The 18,757-nt window shown below is 40.1% G+C and overlaps 1 protein-coding gene across 3 annotated transcripts in view; it reads left to right on the top strand.

The window, feature by feature from the left end:
- The window catches only part of LOC134217799 (uncharacterized), a 394,237-nt gene that overhangs the window by 118,782 nt on the left and 256,698 nt on the right, over positions 1 to 18,757 (top strand). For all 3 annotated transcript variants that reach the window (XM_062696616.1, XM_062696617.1, XM_062696615.1), the window contains exon 2: positions 6,949 to 7,097. The gene's annotated coding sequence lies outside the window, so the exon portion shown is untranslated. The remainder of the gene's footprint in view (positions 1 to 6,948; positions 7,098 to 18,757) is intronic.

Raw genomic sequence — 18,757 nt, 5'->3', positions numbered from 1 at the left:
ATACAGTATTGAACAAAATATATAAATAACAACAAAATATTAAAATCTTATGAATGCTCAAAACAGTGATGCATTCGAATCTGGTTCATGTCCCAAAGATGCCTATGCTGTCGTGAGACCAAAAACATTTAGTCAGCCGATCGCCGGCAAGTCGATCTTTTGTTAATTCAAATGCATTCCTAGCATCCGAATCCACTAATCAAAATCTGTCACAATTCATGGCGGGGTGAGAAACTAAACTAGATCAAAATGTAAAAATATCCCTCTGCCAGCTTAAATTAACTTCGCTTTCGATCTCTAATCTCAATCTCATGGAACAGTCCCTCTCCTCCTCCGCTCGTAACTACTGACATCGTTCCAACAAGCAACGATCCAGATTGTATGACGGTCCCTTTCGGATGGACAACCCATGCAGCAGTTACGGGCACGGACTCACTAACCCATATTTACCGATTATAATCTGCCAGCGAACGAACTCCAACGCAACCATCCGGACGAACGGTTCCTCAGCAAATAGTGTCCAGTCCCAGCTGATGATGAACCCCGCAGTCGGTAAATTTAGCGGCGGCGGGCAATCGCTTTTGAGTCGCCATCCGAGAAGAGGAACAACAATTCAGGTTAAACCTCCGATGCCGTGCAAAGCGCTCGCCGCCACGCCGAGGAAATTGGAGCACGAAAGATGATACCTTTCAGTGTGAAGAGTCACACAAATCAACGTTGGTCTCAGAGCAGCCAGCAGCGCCAGCGGTCGGTGGCAGCTAAAAGGCAGGCCTTTGGGTCGTTTCGCGGGGTTTAAAACTTAATGCCTGCACACGGGAACACAGTTGCAGAGCCAGCTGATGATGGCGAGACCAACGATGGATGGTTTTCTGTGATAGGCAAAGCTACGTTTTGTGTTCGTATTTTGTTGCGCTGATCATGGTGTGGGAAGTAACATCAACTATTGGAAATGGGACGGCTCGAAAGCGCACCTGCTGTACGGTTGGCTGGTTGGCGGATCGGTGCTAGAACTAATTCGATTTGTGAGGTAGGCTCTGTTTGTTGAAGGGTGATGAACATTATGGAAAAGATAATTGATTTATGCTGGGAAGCCTAAATTAAAATATGCATAAAACCTACATTTTAACTCGTAGCCACAGCTATTTCATTTTTAAAGACTTAACTTGCTTTATATTCTTTAAATTCTGTTGGCATTTCCACAGTAATAACTGTGCTTGTCTATTTCTGCAATATTATGTGTGGCAATCACAATGTACACACTACGACCAAAGAGTTCAAAATGTTTCCCACTCAAAAACATTCTTGACCAAACCAAAAATCGAACTCTCAGGAGTGGCAATCTGGAGGAAGAGGTCCCAAAACGTATTTGGTTTCAGGCATATGGACGTATTGAAGCTCCTTCCCTGATGTCAACCCACCATTTTGCAGCCCTAAGAAAGATTTACTTGTCAACAAATTCAAAATTCATTAAAACATAGAGTGGTGGTATCCCCTGAAAACTTCTCTTTCACGAGCTGCTCTAATTGGTTAATACTATTGTTTGAATTGTTGACTTCGACTGTAGTGTTAATTTTTGAGATTTTTTGGCTATGCAGTCTGGTTTAATAGATATTTTTTTTAAATTTTGTCCAACGTTTATGCATCGGGTTCGATGTCTTCTTCAGGGAAATTTTTTTGATTCCTCTTTGTTAAATGTGATGGGTGTTCTGTAACGGTCAAAAAAATCAAATTGACCGTTACAGAATACCCATCACACTTAACAAAGAGCAATCACATTTTTTTTTCCCTGAAGAAGACATCGAGCCCGATGTCGAAACGTTGGACAAAATTTAAAAATTTGTTCTAATAAACCAGACTGCATAGCCGAAAAATCTCAAAAACTATTGTTTGAAATTTGTCGATGGACACTCAACAAACGAAGAGGATTCTATCGCTGTTCAGCCATGTTGCTACTCCGCGCATTGTGCTGATAGATCTATCTATTGTATATGCGGTACAAGGCTGAGCAAGTAAAATCTCAAAAAGTAGAGCAAAACAGGCAAGTTTCGTCATAAAGATCGATAAGATCGACATTGACATCAATCTGATACAATCCTTAGTGATCCGGTAGCAGAAACACAGGCAATATATAAGTCCCAGACAACCACACATCGCATAAGATAGCATGATTCAAATCGTTTACCGATACAGATTTCATCGAACTCACATTGTGGTGTGAAGCTTATCAGGGGGTGTAAAGCTTAAATTAAAAAAAATGAACAAATAAACCATTCACGAGCAAAATAAAATAAACTAAATAGATAATATTCTAATCTTAAACCATATTCGGTCTATCCACTCATTGTAATGATCAATTCGACAATACACTTTGTATGATTGAGATATGTTTAATCCTTGGAAAGATTATTTCATGATTATTCCAATAAAGATTAATGCCAATATATTTTTTAAAATGATGTTTGTTTTGCTCCCAACCATGACATTTTAAAAATAAAGTAACAAAACGATATTTTGGAAGTACTATCATTTTTTTATTTATTTTATTTATCGATAGTGATCGCATTTCAGCACCATATCAAAGCAGTGTTTCTCCATGTTGTACGGAGGCCTTGTTTGGATCCAAATCCAATCCAAATCCAATCCAAATCCAACCCAAATCCAATCTAAATCCAATCCAAATCCAAATCCAATCCAAAATCCAATCCAAATCCAATCCAAATCCAATCCAAATCCAATCCAAATCCAATCCAAATCCAATCCAAATCCAATCCAAATCAACCAAACCAATCCAAACCAATCCAAACCAATCCAAATCCAATCCAAACCAATCCAAACCAATCCAAATCAATCCAACCAATCCAAATCCAATCCAAACCAATCCAAACCAATCCAAACCAATCCAAATCAATCCAAATCCAATCCAAATCAATCAAACCAATCCAAACCAATCCAAATCAATCAAATCAATCCAAACCAATCCAAATCAATCCAAACCCAATCCAAACCAATCCAAACCAATCCAACCAATCCAAACCAATCCAAATCCAACCAAATCAATCCAAACCAATCCAAACCAATCCAAACCAATCCAAACCAATCCAACCAATCCAAATCAATCCAAACCAATCCAAATCCAATCCAAATCCAATCCAAATCCAATCCAACCAATCCAAATCCAATCCAAATCCTAGCCAAATCCAATCCAAACCCAATCCAAATCCAATCCAAATCCAATCCAAATCCAATCCAAATCCAGACGAGAAGAACGTTGCCAGAAGCCGAATGTTGGTGTCGGGTACCTGATCGAATAGAGATCGGTACAAGGAAGCAAGAGCAGCCGAAAAACGAACCCATCGCAGGAAGAAGAAAGAGTACGAAGAACAAGTTATTAAGCAACGTACACACCAGTCAAGCAGTTCGACGAACATTGACTCCGCCCCCAAGAAAACGCTTCGGTTGCTGCTTTGTTTGAACGTGTGTGAAGTTGTTCGAACAACCATTTGACAGTTGGCGGCTCGGTTGGAAAAAATTAAAACGTTTTGATTTTGGTTTGAGTTGTTGGGGGTGGAGTCAAGGTTCGCCGAACATATTTGAGCATTTGTAGTGAAGTTGCACAACCCCCCATATATTTTTTGATGGTTGGTGCTCAAGTTGGCGCTTCGGTCGTTCGTGTGTGATATTGTTGGTCAAATAAATTGATTGTTCGTGCCGCTGTTGGTAAAACTTGATGGATGTTTGAATAAACGAGAGGTGGAGTCAATGTTGGTCAAACTGCTTGACCGTGTGTACGTTCCATTAGCGCGGCGCAGGAAAAAATGGAGCAGAACGATATGTGGAAGTTTTATGAGTCTGTCAATGGCGTGCGGAGAAAGATAGCGCCATCTCCCGTCATCCCGACCAAGAAGGGAATTGGTGACAGATAAAACCGAAGTGGCTGCAAGGCGGCAGCAACACTTCGAGACTTTGTCGAATAGTGGAAGTGACGGTGCATCGGAGAACAGAATAAATATTAGCGACGATGGACAAGCTGCGGAGTCGCCTACACTAGATGAGGTTAGAAAGCTATTAAAGAGCTGAAAAACAATAAGGCTGCGGGGAAGGACCAGCTCTCGGCTAAACTTCTCAAGCATGGCAGTGAGCAGCTTTATGAAGTTCTGCACCATATTATGTCGAAAATATGGGAAGACCAGGAAATGCCTGCTAGGTGGTTGGACGGCCTCATTTGCCCTCTCTTTAAAAAGGGGCACAGACTGGAGTGCGCCAACAACCGAGGAATAACCCTCCTTAATTCGGCGTACAGAATTATGTCCCGTATTCTGTTCAACAGATTGAGACCGCTTGAAGAGTTCTTCGTCGGCGAATACCAAGCAGGTTTTCGTAAGGGCCGATCAACAACGGATCAAATGTTTACCCTGAGACAAATCGTTGATAAATTACGGGAGTTCAACTTGCAGACACATCATCTGTGTATTGATTTCAAGGTGGAGTACGATTCAGTGAAACGGAATGAATTATGGCAAATTATGCTTGAACATGGTTTTCCGGCGAAACTGATACGGCTGATTCGTATAACGTTGGACGGATCGAAATCAAGCGTAAGGGATGCGGATAAAATATCGACGTCATTTGTTACCTTAGATGGATTGAAGCAGGGTGATGCACTCTCGAATCTATTATTCAATATAGCGCTCGAGGGAGCGATTAGGAGAGCTGGGTTTTGCGGACGATATCGATATTATCGGGATTGATCGCCGTGCCGTGGAAGAGGCTTTTGTACCTTTTAAGAGGGAGACAGCAAAGATTTGACTCACGATCAATACCAGCAAAACGAAGTACATGGTCGCTGGCAATCAACGTTGGTTCATTAGTGTTGGTGGTAGCGAAATGGTGCTGGATGGTGAAAAATTTGAAGTGGTGGAAGAATTTGTGTATCTTGGAACATTAGTGACGTGCTATAAAGATATTACCCGCGAGGTGAAAAGGCGTATTGCAGCTGCAAATAGGGCTTATTAAGGACTGCGTAACCAGCTTAAGTCCCGTAGTCTGCAAACGAAAACAAAACTCGCGCTGTATACTACTCTGATTTTTCCGGTGGCTTTATACGGTCATGAAACATGGACGTTAGAGGAGGCTGATCGGAGAGCTCTCGGAGTATTTGAGCGTAAGGTGCTGCGGACAATACTCGGCGGTAAACAGGAGAACGGTATCTGGTGGCGTCGCATGAATCACGAATTGTACCAGGTATATAAAAGGCTGTATATTATTAAGCTTATACAACACGGCAGACTACGGTGGGCTGGTCACGTTGTTCGTATGCCGGAAGAACGTCAAGCGAAGATAATATTTAGTAGAGAACTCGGAAGAGGCCGCAGGCTTCGTGGAAGACCGCGTACACGATGGCTTTTTGCAGTTGAAGAGGACCTGAGGGCGCTCAATGTTCAGGGCGACTGGAAGCGATTGGCCCAGAATCGAGTCCAGTGAAGAAGGATACTCCATTCGGCGTAGGTTCATCGAAGAGCTGTAGCCCATCAAGTATCAAGTAAGAGATGGAAAACGGAACAGTTCCCCTATTAATTTTATTTTTTATTATTTTAACAGATATTTGCGAAGAATAGTGACTAGTCGACAAATTAATCATATTCCTTCAATTCACCGAGTTGAAAGTGATAATAAACGCAAAAACAAAGCAGATATTGCACACTTTCATGCCCTGTCACGGGACAAATATTTTTTGAGATTTTTGTAGCATGACATTTATCCTTCGCGTTTCTACACCCAAAAAACATATCCGACAATCATTGTATAAAATCTTGGTATATACAATTCTGCAAGCTTTTTATACAGATATTGTATTAAAATAATACAAATCTGTAAGACATCGCGTGACATCTCTTATTGAAAATAAGAAGTTGCAGTACTGCTCTCGATTCTTGTCGATTATTGAATCGATTAATGCGTTGGGAAGTAATCGATTATCATCGAAGTAATCGATTAATTTGCGACATCTCTATCGACATCTAGACAAATAAAAATTGTAAATTTAATATACATATTTAATAAGTTTGTTGCGTTTATCAGTTGAAGAAGTGCATGAATCTAGCGTTACATTACTAAACTTTTTTTATACACTTGTTTGAAGAGGCGGTGATAAATAGGTACCTATTTGGTTCACAGATCAAAAAGCAAGGATGCACTATATTATTTTCGAGTGCTTATCTGGCACAACACATGTCGCTTTAAAAAAACTCGAAACCGAGTCCAAATATAAGCTACAACAATACTAAATAATTAGGACAATGCTGGCAGACTGTGCTCTAGTTTCGATATATGACAGCATAGAACAGAGCTAGGGGGAGATACTACTCTTCATTATAAATACGAAGTGCTTGTCGCTCTTACATCAGACAGTTTAATCAACAACCGTTTTCCGCATAATTTTTCACTTATTTTCAGTTTCATTTGCCCTTCTTTCACCATTATCAAGAATAGGTCTTCTCTCACCAACCATCACCACCTAACAGCACGGCACGAGAACCACCAACAGTCGGAGCTTTCAATTTCGTTCCATTGTAATAGCTTCTCGTTGGTCTCTGAGGTTTATTTTCCCATATACTGTGTGGTTTGTGGCACGTGACTCCTACACCGACTTCCACAACTGTAGCAGATATTGCCTTCTGGTTTGCCATCGCGCCCAACCAACCGTTGGAACACATAAATGCGGTGGGTAACAAGCAAACAAAACAAACTGCAGCAGGGTCCCTCGCACAAACCAGCCAACTGATTATCACCCCCATCTCGCCCACCGAACTCGGATAAAACGCCACTTTTCCTACAGCCAGAAGTGTATTCATCACCACAATTGGAGCAATATCTTACATAACAGAACATAAATTACGTATGTGTGCTTTATTAGAAACATATTTTCTCTCCTCCATTCTTTCATTGCAGACTGCAGGCAGCGGCATCGTCATACGAAGCAGCAGAGTTATCACGCGAGATTACGACAGCCCCTGTCTGATCCCGCAGAGCGATGTACCGGTGAGAACTCATCGCAGCCTCAGCACGTGATTTCTCGCACCCTTCGGGGGACGTCTGTGGTGAGTGTTATAAATGGAGTTATTTGTGTAACACCGAAAAAAGGAGTCAAAACCCACATGCAGGGAATCGTGTCGAGTGGGATTGCGAGGTGGTACAAAAATCAAGCACGTTTTATGACACGGTTATATATTCATTATTTTGAGCTGAATCCACTGATCCAATTCGCTCAATTCGATATACTATCGTCAGTCGTCAGGGTAAAGACAGTCACCGTCAAAATTCAAGCTTATTGGTATGAAGAAATTTTTAATAATGGTGACATTTATAGGGAGCTATGCTGCTCTACCTAGCTCAATGTTTTATTAATCCTATTGATAGTATAAATGATTTCTAATATTCTTGAAAAAAAATTAAGAAAAACAAAACCACTGGCCTAATGCTTTACAGCGTAAGATTGCATAACAGTAACATTTGAAAAAAAACATGCCTTCAATAATAAACGGTGCATTGTTTATCATTAACCACTATTTTTAAGTATTATCAAAAGTTGAAACGTAAAACTATTATTTATACAATATTTGATGAAATTATTGGGGCCTCCTTAGCCGTGCGGAAGACGCGCGGCTACAAAGCAAGACCATGCTGAGGGTGGCTGGGTTCGATTCTCGGTGCCGGTTTATACAATTTTCGGATTGGAAATTGTCTCGACTTCCCTGGGCATAAAAGTATTATCGTGTTGGCCTCATGATATACGAATGCAAAAATGGTAACTTGGCTTAGAAACCTCGCAGTTAATATCTGTGGAAGTGCTTAATGAACACTAAGTTGCGAGCCGGCTCTGTCCCAGTGTGGGGATGTAATGCTCATAAGAAGAAAAAGAAGAATGTTTTATAAAATGGCTTTTGGCACTGATAGTTACTTGAGCAGGGCCACCTTTGTTTTGAACAAGGGCAAGAGTGCATCAAACGGTTCCGTGTTTCTCATTACGGAAAACCATCCATCCGGCATCCATACTCACTGTCGCATCCTCAAAAATGTGCAATACTAGATGTTGTCGAACGACCTTTCCGTAGCGCAAATGGACTAGCAACATGTAACGCCACAAAACTTAGCACAGTATGCAAACATATTTTATTTCGTCCCATTCACGCGACCTCATTCCTTCCAGATCGAATTCTCCTGCTCATTGTGCATGCTCTTCTTCTTTCTTCTTCCCTTTTTATCTTCTTAAACTTGGCCCTCACGACCCAATGAGAATAGATAGAAGGTGAGGAAGAAGACCAAATGCAAGTGTATTAGTGAATGGTGGAGAATGTGAACAGCAAATCGTGACGTACATATTTGCACGGCTTCTTATGGGAGCTCGTTCGAATGTAGGAGTGACAGCTTTTTCGCCATATTACCTCACGGCTGCTGGATACTAACCGGATATGATCCGCTTACATCGTCCCTTGTCAGTGCCATAATCCTCGCAATTCGTTGCTTCGAGAGGAGCGTTTGATGTCGCTCCCTCCAAGTAGATAATCCTTGCCCAGATGCTTCAGATCAGTGTTTTGGTGATCCTTCACCTCGTTCACCGTCACCCACCGGTCCTTCGTTCAGGGGTGTCGTTTTGCGCCTTCTTCCCCAGTTTGGGTTATTTGAGCCCAATCTTCGCGCAGTGCATTCAAACTGCAAAAGAAACTGAAAGAAGGGCCCTGTAGCACGTTTCGGGTCAGAATGAATACAGCAAATGATTACTAAGTATTCGTCCTACTTCCTGGAAAGGCTCTTCTCGTTCTCGAATGTGACAGAGACCAAGGAATTCGATACAGGTGGTGATCCTGTGCTAAAGGTTTACATTAAAACGTGTTTATGCTGGCTCCACGATGTGTTGTGAAATTAATTTGTTTGATTATGGGATGATCAGTGAAATGCCCAACCCTCGAGGATCGTAAATCGCTCCGACCAACACTCGGAGATCGAGAATTCCAACTGCATGAATTGATATGTTAGTACATTTCACTGACACGCATCCTTGAAATTGCTTACTGGATAGAATCTTGTCGAGACATTCATCCACAGCGATCCCAACTTATCTCCTATATTTTTTCGTGCTGACGGTGGATTGATTGCTGAGGGTGGTGGTTTTTGTCGATTCTTGGGTGTTTACCTTTTTTGACGGTCCTATCAAGACGACGAATCTCACGCCCGAGACTGTCTTGCACCCGCAAAGTTCCACACGCGAAACTGTTTTTTTTTTAATTATTAGCGAGAATCTGCCTGTTCACGAACGTTTTCGGCTAGGATCTTCTCGGTGTTGAAACCTCCGTTCGGATCTTGGTTTGATATTCAAAAACTCCTCCAAGTCATATCTCTGAAACGCGTATTTCTAAAACGCAAATATTGTGGAGCAACATGCAAGTGTTCAAAGTAGATATAGCGATGATCAGATATAGGTGCCTCGCCTTATTTGACACACTGGGGCTGAATGGCGTCAGTATAAGCCAAAAGATTAATCGTCACAGTTATTTTATACTGCTACATATCTTAATTTCAAGCTCTATCTGGTAAAAGAGCGAACGTCGCAAAAGAATATTCTCGTCGTCGACTCCCCCTTCTGATAAAAGTGACAAGCAGGGGATTTCTTTTCAGTTTATCACCTCAGAATTCAAGTTCGCATTGTGTTCTATCGTTCTGAGATGTTAAAACACAAAGAAGTGTGCTGCTTGTCACTTTTAATTTAAAAGAGGGGAAGTCGACGAAGTGAATCTTCTCTGGAGACATTCGCCCTTATTCCAGATAGACCTATTCCGAAAAAGGATAATACACCCCACAATTTGAAAAATCAGGACAATTGACCTTCTCGTCAAAATTTACTATTCCCTAAGAACCCATATTTTCTGAAGCCTCAAACTATTTTAAAAATCGAAACCAGAAAAAGTGCTAGATGTGTAAACCGGTCTGAAAAATTCCTCCGATTTGCTCAAAATCAGGCATACGTTAGGCCAATATTGAAAAACTGTACTTTTTAGAATTTTTGTTTTGAATTTTAAAAATACTTGAACTCGTAAAAAAATATGGGTTCTTTGGGAAAGTCGAGCTTAAATAAAGTATAGAGTCAATTGAGCAAATAAAAAAGTTTTACGGGAAAGACCAATCACGAGGAAATCTCTCAATCACTCAATCACTGCCTCCTTCCTTCCAATTAGCACATCTAGAAAACAGTTTTTTGTGTATCCTGTGAATGATTAAAAATAAAAACTACTTTGCATTGTTGCCTATCGCTTGCTTTTGGAGATATGTGCCTTGAAAGCGTTTTCAGTTAAATGACCTATTCGGCCAAACTTTTTCGACTGAATAACCTGCTCGGTCGACATTTTCGGCCAAATAGCTTTTCCTGCTAAACGACCATTTCGGCCAAATGACCTCGGCCAAATAATTCATTCCCATTCGACCAAATGACTCATTAGGCCAAATAACCCATTCGGCCAAATGACCCATTTTATCGAATGACCCATTCGACCAAATGACCGATTCGGCCAAACGAATTATTCTGCCAATTGCATTCTGCAAATGGCATTCGGCCGAAACTCATTTGGCTGGAAGCCATTTGGCCAAATGGTTCGTACGGCCGAACAGGTCATTTGGTCGAATAGGTCATTTGGTCGAATAGGTCATTTGGTCGAATAGGTCATTTGGTCGAATACAAAGGTGATTTGGCCGAATAGGTCATTTGTCCGAATAGGCCATTGGCCTAATATAGGTCATTTGGCCGATAGGACATTTTACCGAATAGGTTATTTGGCCGAATTAGTCGTTAGGCCGAATTAGTCATTCAACCGAATATGTATAGGTCAGAGAAATAGGTCATTTGACACCTCACTTCTCACTTCTCAATTACAATTTCTCACCTCGCAAGCAAGAAATGTTGGATGAGAAGATAGGCCTCTCCTTTCTCACTTCGCTCTTTTTAATTTTAACAGTGAGAAGGAGAAGTGAGAAATGAGAAGTAAGAAATGATGAGTGAGAAGTTTGAATTTCACTGCGAAAAATGAGATGTGCGACGTCTTACTTCTCACTTCGCACTATTCACTTTTTACAGCGAGAAGTGATAAATGAGTAGTGAGCAGTGAGAAGTGGCAGGTCTAACTTTTCACTTCTCGATCATTTTTTTAAGAGAAGTGAGAAGTACAATAAGAGCAGTGAGAAATGAGACGCCTCACTTTTCACTTCTCACTCATCATTTCTCTCATTTCTCATATCCCATTTCGCATTTCTCTGTTTTCGCAGTGAGAAATGATAAATGAAGAGTGAGAAGTAAGAAGTGAGACGTCTCACGTCTTATTTCTAACTCCTCATTACTCACTTCTCATTTCCCACTGTGAAAAGTGAGAAGTACAAAATTAAAAGTGAGAGGACTCATTATCGCTCTTCATTTCTTACTTTTCACTTTTTACAATGGTTCCTTTTTGCCTAACGACCATTAAGGCCAAACGTCGTTTTCAGCCTATTCGGTTATATAACATGTTCGGCCGACATTGTCGTCCAAATGGCCCTTGCTGTTATACGACCGTTTCGGCCAAACGGAATTTTCGGACAAATGATCTGTTCGACCAATTGGCAAAATAACCCATTCCTATTCGGCCAGTTTACTTTCGGCCAAATGGTAGGGGAAGGTGGAGAGACTTGATCCCTTGGGATACTTTTACCGCGAACCAAAGTAGTTTTGTCTAGCATATTTTTATTATAGATTTTCTAGACAAATTATCGTGATCGCGCAGCGGATAAGACCTTATAAATACGTTGTGTTTTAGTACGGATTTAATTAAAAGACAACCGTTTTTGGGCCATCCAGCAATGACGGGGGCAATTTGAATACTGCTTATTTCTATCAATTCTTCCTACATTCAATCATTTTATATCTGTAGTAGTCGATAGGGAGCAGGGTACTTGCAGCTATTTCTGCGCCAACAGATCGCACAGTTTTATTTTGGATCGACTCGTTGGCTCGAAAAACAAAAATATTAATTAAGTAGATATCATAGAAAGGGGATCAAGTCTCCCCAAATTCTAAAATTGTATGCGCTGTTGAAATCCATATCAAAAACCGTTTATGAATACGCACAGCAAGTCGCAAAATCTGCGTATTTTGGAAAAATATTTTTTAAAAATCATAGCGCACCTTACTACTTTTATTAAAGTATGATTTTGGAAAGGGATCAATTTCCCCGAATATTTTGAGATTAGATTTTTGACAGCATTCCAAAAAATTGATTATGTATCAATAACAACAATAATTCACAAACTACCACACACCAGTTAAATTATATGTCTCTTAGAGAATCGGTGCGAAAACCACGTAAGTTTACACACTTAATTTTTTTTACCGGGATCTCAGCAAAATGTTGAACTTTTACCGAGATTCGCACAGCCGTGCCCCAGCAAACATGTTTTTTGCCGAGATTTCTGTCAAAATTGCTGATAATCAGCAAATAATTTGCCGAAAATCAGCTAACAAACGCTATTTTTGCCGGAATATCAGTTATTTATTTTGCTGGCGCACGGCTGTGCGGATTTTTGCCGAGCTGCAGAAATAAAAACTGAGTGTGTAGTCATTTTTAACTTGATATATCGGAAATCAGGAAAGGGGATCAAGTCTCCTCAGTCTCCCCTAAATTCAGACAAACAACTTTTTGCCAAATGGCATTTGACTTTACGCGAATTTTTTATTATGAATAATTTACGAATGGACAGATGGCGGCAGCTGAAATTTTGTCTGAATATAAATCAAACTTATAGCTTAGATATTGGGAAGAAAACAATGTGAAGACATGTGAACTTTTTTATGCGAATGTTCCAAATTTGGTATTAATATGCATGGAAAATCAACTGATTACAGAAATTCCTAATGAAACGAATATACGATATATACGCATGCTTTTATATTTTGTAGAATCGTGCTTTTCCGAAAATTATTAGACTCGTATTTTTTGTTTCGCCACCAATTTCGGACAAGGAGATCTAAGAAACCTACGTTTTTGAAAAATCAGTAAAATCGCCTAACTTTCAAAATACTGATCCGATTTTCAATCTATAGCCATAAAATTTACTTCACATATTATATAAAAAAAATTAAGATATCGGGTTAGCAGTTCTGGAAGTTTTGTTTTAAGAAATAAATTTAATAATTCGCGATACAAACAACATGGTGGGCAACCATGCGTCTCCATGTTCGTGTGGTGTATTTATGTATTGTGTAACTAATACTTTTTGTAATCAATGACTTTTTATTTTTCAAAATATGTATCTCTGGCTTGCCCAACATCTCATTTTTTCAATAATATGTAAAATTGAGAGAACAAATTTCCTGACCAAAGGTTTCAGAAGATGCTAAAAAAAAGATTTTTCGAAATCATCGATACTTTAGATCACCTTTTCCGAAACTTGAAGCCTAGCGACGGAGCCAAAAATACTAGTCTATTAATTGTCGGAAAGGGACGATTCTATCAAATATTGAAGAATTCGGAGATACATATATCCGTTTTATTCGGAAAACCATCCTACATTTTCCATAGAGTCGGCATCAAAAATTAATTATTATACCTAGTAGTTTTAACAAACAAGATTTTTTTTAAGTATCATACTAATGCGAAGAATAGAATCGAACCCAACCCAATTGAAACATTTGCCAATACTTTGAACCAATAATGGAAGTGGAGCGAATGCAATTACGTCCACGTAGCCAACGTCAATTCTATTGACGTTGATTTGATTTTTATGTCACGTTTTCAACTCGACAAAACAATAAAGACGAACGGACGTTTTATTGGTTGCGATATTGAAACCAGTGCGACTGCTCAATTGATTTAGGGCTTTGGGAAAATGTTGCTCAGTGTGGTAAATTGTATGCCATAAAAGCATAAAACGTTCACTGGGAAAAAGGCCACCGCAATTGATCGATCGAAATCGGTGCAAACTTAAAAATGATGAAAATCAATTAATCAGAAATGTTTGATGTCACCGGAATTGAGAGCAAAATAATAAGGAAAATGTCTCCTTTTTGAAAGAAACACATAAGATATGATAGTAAAAACATTCAGAATATGTATCGATGAATCAGAACGATATTTTTCGGAAATAGAATTCGACTCAGTTCGAGATAGAAAATAAATGCTAAATGGAATATGGTCTTTAAGAATCCTTTCCCTACAAGTATTTTGTAAAAACGTCCTTGGCACAAATGTGTTTTTTCACCTCGACTATAGAATTGATCTTACCGATTCGTCTTTCACATGAATTGAAGGTTAACCCATTATTCACAACTTCAAAATAAAATAGTTAAAAAAAACTCATACCATTTTTCTGATCTCGTGCATTTTTATCAACTTATAGCATAATTATCTTCTGTCTTTTATATCAATTTTTTTTCTAAAGCTCAACAACTACAAGTCATTCTACGATGATGTAGAAGATTCTGAATATAGTTATTGATTACCACACACAGGCAAGCAGTCGATAAAAAGTGAAAACTTTTTCGCTACGCTATCATCACTCATTGGACGCCACTTTCAAGATTGCATCTTTCGTCGACGGCGGACAAAGTGGCAAGAAAAAGTCTAGCTCTAGATGCCACTGACGAGATACGGAGGATAGGAAACACACCGACGGATAAAGAGATTCAAATCCTCAAGGAGCCAACCGCTTCGGAAGTTTATCAACCGAACGAGATCTTTCGGTCTCCAGCCTTGGCTGCATGTAATTTGCTCTCCTCGCTGAGCGGGGTCCGCAGTTTGCTCTGCTACACCACGGTGGTGGTCGGCTGTCCCCGTGCAATCTTGTAGGGCGCTCGCCGAGGCGCAAAAGCAAAAAACTAAACCCGTTGATTAATGAATTTAATTCCCATCGGTCCTGTGGAATCGGTTCAACGCCACCACCGCAATTGTGGGCTTCTGCAGCATCGCTCGACTATGTGTGTGCTTAGATGCAACTTCGGTACATACCTACATAAAGATACAAAAGGCTCTATCGCGGGATCTATTGAAAGCGAACACGAACAGAAGCCCGCGCTGCGGCGTTGGCGGCGACGCGTTGGATTTTCGCTTTTGTCAGTACCGCCGCACTGTGGTAATAACTTTCGGTGCGGTTGGGCAAAACTCGCAGGTCTTATATTCTTCGTATCCAAAATGGTCTTGTTGACAAATACAATCTCGCATAACAGCAGATTAATAACCACTCTCGTGTTAGAAAACCTGTTGATTGGTTAAAAGTTCAATAAGACCAATAATACCCTGAGCAATAATTGACAATACGAGTACAAGTAATTTAGAACTGATAAAGTCCGTTTTGAAATTGAAAACAAAAAATCCAACAAATTTAAAATATGTACTCAGGAATCGAATCCCAGCGGAAATGTTCATGAAGTTTGAGGCTGCCTTAACTACGGCCGTCAGAGCTAGAGTCTGGGTCAGTTAGAATACCGTACCTGGTAGGCTGTGGTGCTCCGAACTACTGCATTTATTGGCGATTAAACCTCTTTGTTGCGAAATGCTTCTAAGCCATCCCAAACTAACTATAAGTAGTTTTTTTTTTCATTAGCGCCAATTTGAAGTTTGTTTGAAGTAAAATTAAAAATTGTCAAAAACATCAAATTTTGACCACCTAGATCGCCCAAACAACTGTCTGCGCGCCACACGGCATCGCTGCAAAGGAAAACGATCCACACCGTAGTCTAGTCTGGGTGCACTGTGGAAATTATGGTCGCTAGATTGGAAAACTTTGCCGCGTGGATAAAAATAGAAATTATCGGCACTTTCCGCGTAGGTTTCGTCCCACGGTCCAATCGTCACACCGTTTTTTATTTGCCTATTGTACTTTTGCCGCTTCTGCGACGGATGCCATCTGCGCCACAAATGGCAGAATAAATAAGCACCTCTTGGTGGGCATTGGGATCTAACCCCCCCTTCTTAGGCAGTTCCGTCGTCGTCGTCGTCGTCTTTGTCATCGTCGCGACCACCGCAGCCGCAATTGCCGCCACTGTCATCGATGATTCGCTCCAGATAAGCGCCGCCGCCGCCGCCAGCCGACTTGCGATGGAATTGCTCATCTGTCTCGATGGGTTTTTGTTTCTAGGGTTCTGATCTCCAGGTTCGCACTCTCTAGGATGGTTTGCATTGTCGTAGTTGGAAAAGGGACCTTATAGCAAGTTGAAAAATAACATTTCCAAAATAGGAAAACTCATGCTGTGTAACATGAGAGATAATTTTTCGTTTTTAATAACATCACGCGTGTTTAAGTGTTAATTAAAATTATTATTATTATTATCTTTATTAATGAGGTTTTCGGCCCTGGGCCGGTTCACCTCGTTAATTAAAATTATTGAATCATCGAATAATATGCAATTTAAGCTGTTATTACCAAGAATTCCGTATAGAATTCATGTATAGGGGATTTTCTATTCTACAAGAATTTATCTAATAAATTATATTTAAATTCCAATTAGGCCGTTACAAATATTTAATTTACTTTTTGTCCTACTGGTCTCCGAAAGGTCGAGGAGGGGGATAATAAAAAATAAATATTAAAATGAAAAAAATCAAAAAACTCCTCGGATTTGTTAAAGAATGTTATGAAAATCCTCAAAATTTTCCGAATTTTATTTTGTTGCCCCCTCAAAATCTTATTTTTTGGCGAAAAAATTCCGAGGGGGGGGAGACAAAATGGATGTTAAATATTTGTATCGGCCTTATTATTTCTGTAAAACTTATTTTTTCCGGAAAAACACTCAGAAGCATGTAACAAAAATTATCCAGGATTCGCTTTTTTTCTTGCCACCCCTCCTGATAAAGATAGCCTCACACCTCGGGAAAATTTTCTGCCGGATTTTGGGCTCCGTACATTTTAAATGGGGCCGGAATTTTGAATTTCCGTTCCCAAATTCCGAAACTATATGTAAAAATCCACGGACCAAATTCCCGAGGTGTGAGGCTACCTTAATGCTAGGAGTTCCTTCTGAGATTACTAATTTTTCAAAAGTGCAGCATGGAAAACTTAACAACGCTTTCTCCGGAAGTTCCTTCAGGAATTTACTTGAAGTTTCCTTGAGGAAATCCTCCGAAAGATCCTTGACGATTTCCTCCGGAAGTACATTGAGGGATTCCTCTGAAGGTTTCTACATGATTTTCTCCCGAAGTTCTTTCAGGGATTCCTCCAGGAATTCTTTCGGGAGTTCCTAAAGTAATTCCTAAGGAAGTTCCTCTAGAAATTCCTCCAGAAGTTCCTCCAGGATTTTCTCCGGAATTTCCTCCAGGAACTCCCCCGGAAGATCCTTTAGAAATTCCTCCATTAATTCCTCCAGAAATTTCTTCGAAAAACTTCCTGCTTCTTGGAGGATCTCCGTTGGAATTTGTGTGTTAGCTTCCGGTGAAACTCGTGAAGGAACTACCGGGGGAATTCCTGGAGGATTTCTTTAAAGAACTTCCGCTAGAACTCCTCCAAGAACTTCCAGAAGAGCTCCTCCATTTCCAGAGGAATTCTTCAAGGAACTTCCGGAGGAGTTTTTAAAGGAACTTTTGCAGGAATAAATCAAGGAGTTTCCTGGGGAATTCCTCAAGGAACTTCCGGAACAATTCTTAAGGGAACTTCCGCAGGAATGCTTCAAAGAAGTTCCGAAAAAATTCCTCAAGAAAATTGCATAGGAATTTCTCAAAGAGCCTCCAGAGGAATTCCTCAAGAATCTTCTAGGGGCATTTATGTACGAAACTTGCGGAGCAATTCCTGAAGGAATCTTCGAGTAAGTTTTTGTATTCCAGAAGGATTTCCTGGAGGAAGTATAATTTTTTAAATTTTGGGCTTCCGACCTTTTGTCCCTTCGACTTTTGTCCGTCGACCTTTTGTCCTTCGACTTTTCAATCTTCGAGAAAGATTTTTTTTGCCAGATTGTTGTAAGACTGCCATTACTGGTTGTTCACATTTCTTCTTATTGCTACGGTTTGTTATTGGCGGTATTAAGCTTCGTCATAAGAAGAAGGGTCGTTTGGCTGAAAGTTATTTGGCCGAATGCCACTAGGTCGAAGAAACTATTAAGCCGAAATGCATTTGGCTGAAAATCATTTGGCCGAATAGTTCATTTGGCCGAAAAAGTCATATGGCCGAATAAGTATTTTGGCCGAATAGGTCATTTGGCTGAATAGTTCGTTTAGCCAAATAGGTCATTTGACGTCTAACATCTTACTTCTCAATCATCATTTGTCACTTCTCACTGCAAAAGTGTGAAACAAGAAGTTAGAAACGATGAGGGCACTAAACAGACAGGCAACATAGAACAAACCTTCAAAGGTTACTCTTTGTGTATCAACAATCGACGAACGACACTCCCGTATGCCCAAGGCGAGAAAAAGAGACAGCAAATATGCGATGCTGCTCTGTCTTATGTACGTTGTTCAGTAAAGCTTGACTTTCACCGCTAGGTTTGCTATCGTTTCAAAATAATGGAAGGACCACATTCCACGGCAATAATGCCTATATGTAAAGAGCGCATTACCCATTTTTACAGTGAGAAGTGAGAAATTATTGGTGAAAAGTGAGAAGTGGTACATCCCATTTCACACTTCTAACTGTGACAAGTTAGTAGACGTCTCACTTCTCACATTTTGCACTACGCACTTTTCACAGTGAGATCTCACTTCTCACTAATAATTCCTCACTTGTCACTATCAAAAGTGCGTAGTGCGAAGTGATA

The sequence above is a fragment of the Armigeres subalbatus genome, chromosome 2 (genome assembly GCF_024139115.2).
Source record: "Armigeres subalbatus isolate Guangzhou_Male chromosome 2, GZ_Asu_2, whole genome shotgun sequence".
Taxonomy (NCBI): domain Eukaryota; kingdom Metazoa; phylum Arthropoda; class Insecta; order Diptera; family Culicidae; genus Armigeres; species Armigeres subalbatus.
This window is presented reverse-complemented; position numbering and strand designations above follow the sequence as displayed.